We start from the raw sequence: 13201 nt of genomic DNA on the forward strand, positions 1-13201 counted from the left end.
CACTCATCCACCACATGATCACATGATTGGCAAATGGTGCATGGCATGGCATGAGCTTGAGTCTCGAAAATGGCTTGGACTTCATGCATCTTTTTCAACTCAAGTTCTTCCAACCTCCTTGCTATTGTTGCCATCTTAGCTTTCTTGTCCATGTCTTCACTTAACATGTACATTCCACCCTTTGGATTTACAGGAGCTTTCATCCTTCCCAATTCCTTTGAGTTGGGCTCATCCCATCCTCTTGTTACCTCAGATACATAACTTAAAAAATCCATGGCTTCTTCCGGATTCTTACTCATAAAATCTCCCCCACACATGGTTTCAAGAATTTGCTTCATGGAGGAAGACATTCCATCATAGAAATAGCTCACCAAGAGCCATGTATCAAAGCCATGATGAGGACAAGCATTGATGGCCTCCATATACCTTTCCCAACATTCATGGAACTTCTCATTTTCTTTTGCAGAGAAGTTTGAGATTTGCCTCTTCAACCCATTGGTCCTATGGGTGGGGAAAAATTTCTTCAAAAACTTGGCCTGAAGATCAACCCAATTCCTTATGCTCCTTGGCCTTAAAGAATTAAGCCATATTTTTGCCTTATCCTTCAAAGTGAAAGGGAATAGCTTGAGTCTCATCAAGTCTATTGAAGCTCCTCCCTCTCTAAAGGTATTGCACACCTCCTCAAACTCCTTGATGTGGGCATATGGATTCTCACTCTCCATTCCATGGAAATTTGGTAGAAGGGGCACAATATGGGGCCTTATAATCAGCTGCTCAAGAGGAGGTATGATGCATGAGGGTGCACTCATCCTTGGTGGGTGCATTCTATCCCTCATGGATAGATATGCATTTGGATTACCCCCTTGACCTTGTTGAGAATTTTGATCCTCTTGTGGAGGGTCCATGATGTTTACACAGATATCCAACTCTGTGTCTTGAGGATTCTCAATCCTTACTAATCTTCCCTCTTGGTCCCAAATCCAATAGGGCATGCACAAATCACTACTTGCCTGAAAACAAAACAAAGACAACAAAAACAAAAGAAAACTAGAAGAAAGTTAAAGTTAGAAAGAAAAAGAAATTCTACAATTAAAAGAAAGAAAATAAAGTTAGTGAAAAAGGAATTCACCAAACTTGTGACAAAAATCACAAGTAGCCTCTAAAAGGTTGTATCATTGTATTGTGGCACCATCCCCGGCAACGACGCCATTTGATGCGACTCATGGTAGCTTAGCTTTAAAGGCGTATCAACAAAATTTATACCTTAAATACTATTACTAAAGTAGCCAAGCTACTATAGCATAGTGGTTCTAGGATCGTTCACTGGGAAGGGTTTTCGCAAACATAAGTGATATTCAAATTAGGAAAATAGGTGATTTTCTTATGGATGTTAGCTTTAAAAAAAGATGTAAATGTTTTAGAAAGATTTAAACTAATTTAAGCTAACATTAAAGACTAAAATGAAAGGGTGTAAAAACAAGTTTCTCAAAGATAGGATAGTTATGCTCTAGCTCTTATGCAAATTGGAAATCTCAGGATACGCTCCTCGCGTTGGGGTTGCAACTATGGTGATGCTTGCTTCCCGAACCGGTATGGATTTAGCAAATCAAGTTTTAATCCTTTAAAATAGCAAAACAGATGGTAGTGAATTTCATTAATGGTTATTCACCTTAGACTTCCTTTGAATGGCTCGTAAGAGATAACTAATGGTCTAAAGCCAAAAGCTTACCAAATATTGACAACTCAAAGTCATTCCAGGAAATAAACTCACCTTTCAATGGCCATTGAAATTGGTTCTAATGGATTAATGCAAAACTTGGAATTGAAAACTTCACCTTCCAATAGCTCGTAGGAGATAACTAATGGATAGAAATCCAAAAGCTTATCAAGTATTGGTCGTTGGAAGTTGTCCAATGGAAATAAAAACTAAACTTTGCATTAATGAACCATTAATGAAAAACGACTACCTTACCTTCCGGGTGCGAGAAATTTCCATGGGAATGCATCCAAGCCATCACATAACATCCATACTTTGAGAAACTTAAAAGGTTTTAGCCTCTCATCCTTGGGGATTTCATCCACCAAGGATGTTTGGCTACTAAGAAAATAGAAATGGGGAAGAACCGGAGAAGAGAGAAAAACCAAGCTTTATATATTTCTATATATATCTTACATATCTTCCATATATTTTTCCATCAACGGATGCAAAGGAGTTTATATAGAGAAGTTTTTCCAACCTTCCTAGCTAAGAAATCTTATGATTGGTGGATTACAAGGAGAATAATGGAAATTTATACAAAAATATCTAAAAGAAAAGATCTCGTGTGGAGTCGGCATAAACAGGGGAAAATTCGCACCACGTAAGGGGTGTGCGAAATTTTCGCACACCTGAAGGGGGTGTGCGAAATTTTCGCATACCTGGAGCAGTTTTCTTCCGAAGGCCATATCTTCCTCGTTTCAGCTCCAAATCATACACGGTTTGAAGGGTTGGATTCTTGACTTCCTGAGCTTTGAAATGGTATATAGCATGTAGAAAATGGACTTCGGGAAGTGCTCCAAAAGTGCCAAAGAAGACTGCAACTGCTGTCCTTTGTTTTCCTCCTTGCTTCTCTTTGCTTCTCTTTGCTTCTCTTTGCTTTTCTTCTTTGGTTGGCTTGTCTAAGTAGCTCCTCCATCATTTGGCATGCTTGAATTGATTCATAAGCTGATATAAACATGTAAACTTGCCACAAAATGGTTAAAACCAATTACTAAGGACCTTAATGAATTAATTGGGTTAAATGAATATGATTACTACTCAAAGGTGCTTAAAACCATTATAATTAGGTCTACAAGATAGCACTTTTTGGTAGTAATCACATATCATCTCCGAGAAAGGCATTGAAGTTGATAAAGCAAAGGTGGAACTTATTGCCAAATTGCCATCCCCAACCACTGTAAAAGGAGTAAGGCAATTTCTTGGCCATGCAGGGTTCTATAGGATATTTATACAAGACTTCTCTAAGCTTTCAAGGCCTCTCTGTGAACTTTTAGTTAAGGATGCTAAGTTTGTCTGGGATGAAAGATGTCAAAAGAGTTTTGATCAGTTGAAGCAATTTTTGACAACCGCTCCAATAGTAAGGGCTCCTAACTGGCAATTACCCTTTGAAGTAATGTGTGATGCCAGTGACTTTGCTATAGGAGCTGTACTTGGCCAAAAAGAAGATGGGAAGCCCTATGTGATCTACTATGCAAGCAAAACGTTGAACAAGGCTCAAAGAAACTCCACAACTATAGAGAAAGAATTGTTAGCTGTGGTGTTTGCTTTAGACAAGTTTCGTGCTTATTTGGTGAGGTCTTTCATCATTGTTTTCACTGACTATTCGGCCTTGAAGTATTTATTGACAAAGCAAGATGCAAAAGCAAGGTTGATTAGATGGATTCTTTTGTTACAAGAGTTTGATCTCCAAATCAGAGACAAGAAATGGGTGGAGAACGTGGTAGCTGACCACCTTTCAAGGTTGGCTATATCACATAATTCCCATGTATTACCTATTAATGATGACTTTCTTGAGGAATCACTTATGTTGCTAGAGAAAGCTCCTTGGTATGCTCATATTGCTAACTATTTGGTTACTGGTGAAGTTCCAAGTGAGTGGAAAGCGCAAGACAGGAAGCATTTCTTTGCAAAGATTCATGCTTATTATTGGGAAGAGCCCTTCCTTTTCAAGTATTGTGCAGATCAGATCATAAGAAAGTGTGTCCCTGAAGAAGAGCAACAAGGGATCCTCAGCCATTGCCATGAGAATGCCTGTGGAGGCCACTCTGCCTCTCAGAAAACAACCATAAAGGTCTTGCAATCAGGGTTTACTTGGCCATCGCTTTTCAAAGATTCCCACATCATGTGTAGGAGTTGTGATAGATGCCAAAGACTCAGGAAGCTTACAAAAAGAAACCAAATGCCCATGAACCCCATCCTTATAGTTGATTTTTTTTATGTTTGGGGTATTGACTTCATGGGACCTTTCCCAATGTCTTTTGGTAACTCTTATATATTGGTGGGGGTAGACTATGTTTCCAAATGGGTAGAGGCAATCCCCTGTAAACATAATGATCATAGGGTGGTTCTCAAATTTCTTAAGGAGAACATCTTCTCAAGATTTGGGGTGCCCAAGGCCATAATCAGTGATGGAGGTACTCATTTTTGCAACAAACCTTTTGAAACCCTATTAGCCAAGTATGGAGTGAAGCATAAGGTAGCTACACCTTATCATCCTCAAACTTCCGGGCAAGTGGAGCTAGCAAACAAGGAAATAAAGAACATACTGATGAAAGTGGTGATTACAAGCAGAAAATACTGGTCTATTAAGCTTCATGATTCATTATGGGCATATAGAACAGCTTATAAGACTATTCTTGGCATGTCCCCCTATCGTCTCGTCTATGGCAAAGCCTGCCATCTCCCTGTGGAAGTTGAATATAAGGCTTGGTGGGCAATCAAGAGGTTGAATATGGACTTGATCAGAGCTGGGGCAAAGAGATGCTTAGACCTTAATGAGATGGAGGAATTAAGAAATGATGCTTACATCAATTCCAAAGTTGCAAAACAGAGGATGAAAAAGTGGCATGATCAACTAATCTCCAACAAAGAATTGCGGCAAGGACAAAGAGTCCTACTTTATGACTCACGGCTCCATATATTTCCAGGGAAGTTCAAGTCAAGGTGGATAGGTCCTTTCATTATTCACCAAGTACATCTCAATGGAGTGGTGGAATTACTAAATTCCAATGGCTCAGACACCTTTAGAGTCAATGGTCATCGCCTCAAGCCATTCATTGAGTCGTTCAAGCCAGAAAAGGAGGAAATCAACCTCCTTAAGCTACAAAAAGCCTGATCAGAGAAGGGTTAGATGGACTTGGTTTCACTAAAGTCCATAATTTTGTTAAATATGTTAATTTTAAGTTTTGTAAATTATTTGATTGTAATTTTGGTCTTAAATTATGTTAATTGTAACTAACTTAAAGCAGGAGCAGATTCTTGCCACTCAGGCCCAGCACACTGCCATCCTGAGGCAAATTCAGCATCATCTTGGCAGTACATCAGCTCCTGAGCATGCCATTCCCAGCTCAATAGAGCCATCACAGACCCCTCATTTTGTTGATCAGCCTATGCCTCATCAGGAGCCTCCTACAGGAGAGGCAGCTAAGTCATCATTTCCATAGCATGACTCCATGTCACTCAGGAGGTACCACTTCCTCCCTATTTTTCAATCGCTTTTGTCACATTGAGGACAATGCTCAGCTTGGTTGGGGGGAGAGTTGAGGAAAGAAGTTTTTTGTTAGTAATGCTAAGTTATTTTGGTAATTTAGTTGCTTTTTGCTTAATTTTAAAAAAAAAAAATCAAAGTTTTTATTCTACTCTCCATGGTTATTAAGGAAAAATTCTCAAAATGAAAAGGAAGAAATTGAATTTTTGTCTTCTTACTTGACTTAGAGTTTGTATTATGCTTACTAAAGTTGATGAATTGTTGAAACTTCTATTGAATTCAACCTTAGTTCTTCCACTTTAAGCTATTCACATACTGTGCACAATAGGTTCCGAGTATAAGATGAAAAACTATTTCCCTCTTGACTTAGGAAAATTTTAGACTTGGTACCTTTGACCTCAATTAATAGTGTTGAGACACCTTATAAAAGGCCAATGAGCCTTTGAAAAAAAATGTTTTACTTGCCTTGAAACCCGAGCAAGGTCTGAGGGGTATATGGTGAAAATCTTTAAAACCTGGTGCCCTAAGCCTTCATTGGTTGGGAGTCACTGACCTGAATGCTCGTTACAAGGGTGAATAGGTGGAGTTAACATACTGTAGGTGCTTGGGTATTAAAATTCATTCTCAAAAGTCCGGGGTAAAATCCGAGGAGTTAGTGGTTGAAAGATCCTTAAAGCTTGATGCCCTAAACCTTAATTGGTTGGGAGTCATCGATAGACCCCCATTACATGGACAATTTAGAAAAGAATACCTTTAAGCCTTGTACTCCTACAATGAAAAAAATTGTGAACCAAGAGGTACGTTCTTAGCCTATTGGAGGTTGATTAGTTTGCTAAGCTTTGAAAAAGAACTAGGTTTGGGGGAGAGATTAGTTCAACATACTATATTCGGAAGCTAATAAATAACACTTAGATTTTTGTGGAAGAGTAAGGTTTGGCCCTTTGGGAAGACGTCCCGAGATAGCAACGTAAGAGGTGGCAGTAGATTCGACGACGTGAGGGGCGGGTTCAACAGGATCGTGGTGGCAGAAACGGCGATGGTAGTGGCAGTTTGATCCAATGGAGCAACCGCGACCATGACTGGCGCCACCCCAAATGTTGTTATCCTGTGGTGGGATCTCATCACGCGAAGTATGGGCTAGAGCCTTACACTTGCTGGGAAATCTTTCAGGGCTTCGATCACATAACGCACCATATGGATGGAAACCTCTTGTCGCTGTTCCACCCAAGTCTATACCGCCGAGGCTGCTTCACCTAGTACCGCGACATGAGAGCCATGATTCCCATGGAGCCTCTCAGAATCCCACGTGCTTGCCACTCCGGCAAGTTCTGTACTATGAAACGCCTCGCCCTCATCCACTCAAAGACGGAGGAGTCGCTGTTCGGAGACCTGGAGCATTGCCGACAAGCCTTGGTCAGAGACCAAATCGGAAGTCGTTTCTACAATGAGTTGGGGAGCTGACTTCCATCTTGAGTGTATGGAAAGCATCATCAGATTATCCGATGGCGGGGTTCCGGAGGATTAGATAGTTGGAATCCCAGTGAGTCCCAGGTTCAAGTTTTAGAAATGGGTCAGTCAGAGTCTGTTCCGTTTAAATTATCTCCATCATGTATAAGAGATCGTATCCTTTTTCCTGGTAAGGTTAGCAACCTGCGAGCATCTCGTGAGGGTGCATAGAAGGTGATCCGTTCACGGAGTCACTTCCCCAGTTTCGATAACTTGGCCATCGATGACCTCATTCCCACAACCAACAAGGAACAGAGCAACAAACAGAGGGAAGAAACCACAGGAAACAAAGCATGATTTTTATATAATCAAGCTCAGGGATGAATTCATACATCAGGTGCTTATGGAAGGAGTTAGGGAAACCAGAATAGAGTCAAATAGAGCACATCCGCACATGGACAAATTCAGCAAAATAAACCAATAATCCATGACATCCAAACCGACTAACAAATCACATCCCAGAATCAACAGAAGAAGTTAGCATAATAATGTCATAACGAAGAAACATGGAGTTCACAGAAAATTTTACCTGAAAGTTTTCTTCTTGAGCAAGGCATCCTCGTCCTCCAACACTTTTCCTCCTCCTCCTTCTGCTCTGGTCCTGCCTGCTCCAATCTCCCCCCCCCCCCCCCCCCCCCCCCCCTCCCCCCCTGAATCCCTCAAAAATATCTCACTCAAGCTAAATATCTACCTCATTGTGCGTCCTCGGAGGGTGGTGTCACCATCCATCCACCTACTATCATGGCCCGGTCAGGTCCTTAGCCGGGTGTCTTGTGCAGCTCCTCCCTTCTTGCATGAGGCCCCCCTCCCCTTCAAATGTCATCCTCCAGGCGCTTCGCAAGTGGCAGGAAGGCTAAATATAAATGCATATATATATATATAAAACAAAGCCAAAGAGGAGGTCTACACACGCTTATAAGGATAATCTGGATATTCCTCTTGTTTGAAGAGTTCAAACCAAATCCAAAACTTAATGTTTTTCTTTTCTTGTCTTAAGTAGGCATAAAATTCTTCTTGGTAGAGGGTTCTAATGACTTTAGAGACAATGCTAAAGAACCAATCATTCCTTTGCTTATTGACTTCAGAATGGAAGTCTTTTCTTAAGAGATCCTTATTGATCTCAAAGTCCTCATCACTTAAGCTTATAGTGTTAATCATATGGGAATAGGTAGGAGACATAACAGGGGACTCATCCTGTTGTGATTCCTGAGTAGGCTCATTTTCCTCTGTGTAAAATGGTCTGGTCACGTTGGTGTGACTTATAACACCTGTTAGCTTAATGTTCTTAGGATTAGCTGAACTGGGCCCTTCTTCTTCCCTAGTGGTTCTTACTGGGATAGAAGAGCTTGAAGATTTAGAGGGTTTATAAACTGAAACTCTAGGGCTATTGGAATAACGGAAAGAATTGGAGAAAATCAAATCTCCTCTTCCATCAGGATATTGAACAATTTGTTCAATCCTTTCAGATCTTTGTTCTATAGTTGGAACAACATTAGCAAAATGCCAGTTTTCTAGAAACTCAACATCTTTCCACAAGATCCTCTTGGGGATTATGAAGCTTGACTTATCTAGCATATCAGAGTAAAAGAGAGTAGTCTCCCCTTTAGGACTGGTGCACAATGCTCCAGATCCAACGCTTGTGTTCATGCTCTTATAGGCAAACTTGGTTATGATGGAAATAGGACTGTTTCCTGGTTTGATCTTAAAGCCATGGGTCTTAATATGCAGGACAACAGAATCTAAGATGTCTGCATCTCTTAGTCTAACTATGAAGTTAGGGAAACACTGGAAATAAACTGGGCCATCATTCAATCCAGCTTGGACTGTGCCTATAATAGAATCTCGATAATCGAGATGCCTATTATCCCTTAAACACATGACAATAGAGGTGTTTAAACCTAATCTTGTCAAAGGCTTAGTTGCTACTTGAATCATACCAAAGTGTGTGAAATTATAGCCATTTTTCTTATGCTTCTTAATGGACTCATTATCTAACAATCTTATGACTTGATCGTCTTGTTCTAAGCTCACTGACATTTCAGAGGTTTTGATAGTATAATCTATGAAAAACTTAAAGGTTCCTTTCTTATAAATTTCTTGATTAGACACATTGGGTAACTTCCAATCATCTAAATCATTTTGGATCTTAGGATAATTGATATCTTCACTATTTACGACAGCATCTTGAGAATCAGTGGATCTCCTAGACATGGTTCTGAAAATTGAACTCATTTTAGGGTTTTGATCTAGAGCATAGTAGCAGATTGACAGACCTAATGAGACGTCACCCCAACCCTCTTACAACCCTAACAAACGCCTATCCCCGGCTAACAACAGGCTAAAAAATATACAAGATAAATAATAAGAAATTTAAAGAGAATGAACCACAAACTTTTAATTACATAAATTTAAAACCATCCATGATAGGAGGTAAACTGAAAACATAAAACAAACTTGAAATTTTACATAGCTTAAAAACCATCAATTACAGGAGGTATAACATAAAACATAGATACATAAGGAGATGAATATCTTACAATGGGAGAAGGGAGGAAAGCTTTGAAGAAAGCTTGGGGCTTGGAAGGCTTACATGTTGAGAGAGAAAGAATAGAAAAAGGAGAGCATAAACTTGAAAGATGAGAAAAATGAAAGATTAAAGGATAAAAGAACGGATGCTTACAAATGAGGATTAAGCCTCCTTAAATAGCTAAAAAGAGAATATTAAACAATACCAATCAGGTGACAAAACACTGTTTGCTTTTTGACTAATTGCTGTGAATAGTAATCTCGTGCATGAATAGTGAAAAGTGAAAAGTGAACAGTAAAGACACTTTCTACTATAGCACTTTTGACATTTTCACCAACAATCTTACTTTCGGCTGAAAGGGCGGCTAATAGGTTGCTTTGGACTGTGTAGTCACATGTTTGCTGTTTTTGGTACCGAAACTGCTTAGTTGGATAATATTCTTATCTGTAGAAAGACATAAGACTGATGATTACTTGGATCTTCTTATTAGAGGAAGAATACCATCACAGTCATCACCGTTGTCTGGAAGAAAGCTTGTTGAATCATCAGACTCAACATAAGAGTTTTCTTGGGAAAAACTTGAGCTTCCTTTTTCAAGGATTTTTTAGAAATCTTGAGGGGTCTTTGCTGTTGCGAGCATGGCTTGTAACTATTGTTTCTTGAGGAAAAATTATGACATATCATCACTAGTTGAGGCTTGTGTGGGGTTCTTAAGGAAGTATTGCTTAACTGCATCAATAGATGCATCATTTTTCAAAGCGTCCCACCATTTAGTTTTAAAGGTCCTTCCAAGAGTTAGAAAGACTGTTGATTCATTTGCAATGATAATGTAGTCCCACTAGACTATCCAAGTAAGGGCAAATTTACTGAAAAAGAATAACAAATGAGGAAAAGCCGAGAGTTCTCCGGGGATAACAAAAGAACTATTGAATAGCTCAAAGCCATCCAAGATGGGCTTAGAAATAATCTTAATAGACGGACCAAAATAAGTCCACCAACTGTGGAACCAAAATGAGAAAGAGGAAAGTTGATTCTTAGATGGAAAATAGAACATCCATGAATGATGGAAGTCCTTATTCTGGATCAGAAAAGCATTGAACCATGCTCTCAAATAATCCCAATAATTGAAAAATCTTGGTTTTGATGGTTCAAAGAATTCCCTTGAAAGATTGGGATTTCCACCTCATTGCTTGATAGTAAGAATCTTATAGATATGGCAGGTGGAAAATGTCAAACCCAAATTGTTGAACTTATCAGCGTTATGCTTAATTTTAACAAAACCAGTTTCTACAAGGATTGCCTCATAAAATTCTCTTGCTTTCAAAAGATCACTAGAGGGATAATGAAAATTTCATGAAAAGCTTTTGCTGCAATCTCTTTGAGGTTTTCAAAGAAAAACTCTCTTTCAATAACTAAAAGAGGTTGATTTAAATCATTTTGTCAATATCTTGATTTTGCTGAAAAGGGTGTGGAGTTGGCAGCCACCACAATTTGCTTATTTGAAAAAGAAGAGCTTGATGCTAATTCCTTTTGAGAGGGATTAGCCTTAGTAACTTGCTTGAAGGTCTGAGACCCTGAAATAGTTGGATATTGGGTAGCCTTGACTGGATTAGCTGGATCCGAAGGATCATAGTACAAGGTCATCATCTTGTTAGGCATAGGGTTAGAAGAATGAAGCCTTGCTTCTTTTTCTAGTTCAACTTGTTGACTCCATAGCATTTTATGAGGAGAAGGAGCTTGACTGGATTGGGTTTTCTGGTTAGGAGCTTGGGTATTCTTTTTAGGGGCCATGGTCTCGTGAACCTTGCAAATTTCACGAGTTGAGTAATTAGGAAAGGAATTTCCTCCTTTAATAGACTTAATTTGAAAATTAGGGTTTAAAATAATTCAATTAGTTAAATCATACTTAATAACTATATACTTAACTGTTTTCGCAGATGTGAAAACGACTTTTAAAAATCATTGGTTCAAAATATCAATTTGAAATTTTGAAATGCATAAAGGAATGCTTAAAATATCCTTTATAATGAGATTATGAATAAGTTGGGTACCTAGAATCTTAGGTAGAACATCTATTCCAACAAGATTAATTTCTTGATCACAAGGAGTGATGTTTACAACAGGATTAGCAAATTCAAAAAGAATTTCCTTATCAAAGAGCTTTGTTCTTATACCTTGGTTATCTACCCACATGGGATAAATAGAGCTTAAGAAGGGGATTCCTAGGAGGGCTTTTTCCTTAAGGTCCTTAACAAGGATGAAATATATATATATATAATTATTTTTAAAAAGAATTTATCCAAACAAATTTTTTGTTTTTATATTTTGAAAAATGTTTTTAAAAAGAACTAGCACCGATGGAATCAAAATGACTTTTATTAGAGATAAATTGAAATCTCACTTATAAGTGAGATTTTATTAACGTGGGAATCATTTTTTTATTCCATTCTCATCGTCACTTGAGTTATCCAAACATAGGAATGGATGAGAAATTGAATGAGATGTCCATTCTCACTCTTTATTCTTGTGTACCAAACAAAACCTTAAGGAATAAACCTAGTAATAAGAATCTTAATTAGGAATTAATTTAAGGACTACCTATTCATCCCCTTCCAAGTAGTTTCATTATTTCAACATGAATATGTGATAGGTCAAATGAGTATTTTAGGTCAAATGGGTATTTTAGTCCATCACTATTTTTTATCGTTCAAATCAATTATAGGTGATATATGGATGTTGAGTCAATTTTGAGTTCTATCTTACCTTAAAACACAATTCTCCCACCCATATTGTAAGCGCAGGATTCACGATAAAATACTACCCAAATGAGGAAAATTTCATGGACTCGATGTCAAATTAGCATGTTTTGTGGACTTTAGGTCAATTATAATGGGTTGAGGATTAATTAACCGTGCAAATATGCGTGGACCACACCTATTCTTTACAAAACATTTATAAAGAAAAATGCATAGAGCGTGAAGCATGTCATCTAAAATGGACGTGGGATCGGATAAGACATGAGAAAAAACAAAAAAGAATCAAGGGAAACTTGTGTTTTGATGGGGCCATTTGGCAAATATATACTTTTTGGAACCCAACTTTATGAAATTTGAAAACTAGCTTTTAATGTGAAAAATTATATTTTTTTTATGCACTCTAAGCGGGCTACATTTTTTGTACCGAGATTGCCATTTTTTTTCCCTCCCGTACCCACCATCCGTCTTTCCCTCCCTCCTCAGTGAAACCGGCCAGTAGGCGTCATCACCGGCCGCCACTCACACCTCTCACCGCCCGATTGACAAAGGTTGTGTTTTTCAACCTAAAAAATCGTGGATTTAGGGTTCGTGAAATTTAAATCCAATGGCATAAAAGCAAAGAGACCCCTAGAACAAATCCAGAAAACACAAAGAACAAAAAAAAAAAAAAAAAAACAATTTTTTTGGTTTTCCTTGGGGGTTTTGCATGGATTTTCTCGGAAATCAAACGAGGATGAATTTTCCCGGAAATCGAATGGGGGATGGATTTTCTTGGGGATCAAATGAGGATTTTTTTTTTGCTTCCGCTGCCGTCGTCGTCGTCAATGACCGCGAGAGTTGCTGGTTGCTGCTATTAATGGCAACCAGTCGCGCCTTCTTTCCTCCAGCCTTAGCTCTCCACCATTGCCACTGCCTTCTTCTCTCTTGGTGATGTCGAAAGGGAAGGAAAAAGAGAGAAAGATGGAAGGGAAAGGGAGAGAGGGGGAGATTGCTGATCGGAGAGAGGTGTGAGTGGCGACCAGTGATAACATCGATCGATTTCACTAGGGAGGGAGGGTAAGGCGAATGGTGGGTATGGGAGGAAAAAAAAAAAAAAACAATCTTGGTACAAAAAATGTAACCGACTTAGAGTGCATAAAAAAGATATAATTTTTCACATTAAAAGC

The sequence above is a fragment of the Vitis riparia genome, chromosome 5, assembly GCF_004353265.1.
Source record: "Vitis riparia cultivar Riparia Gloire de Montpellier isolate 1030 chromosome 5, EGFV_Vit.rip_1.0, whole genome shotgun sequence".
NCBI classification, from domain to species: domain Eukaryota; kingdom Viridiplantae; phylum Streptophyta; class Magnoliopsida; order Vitales; family Vitaceae; genus Vitis; species Vitis riparia.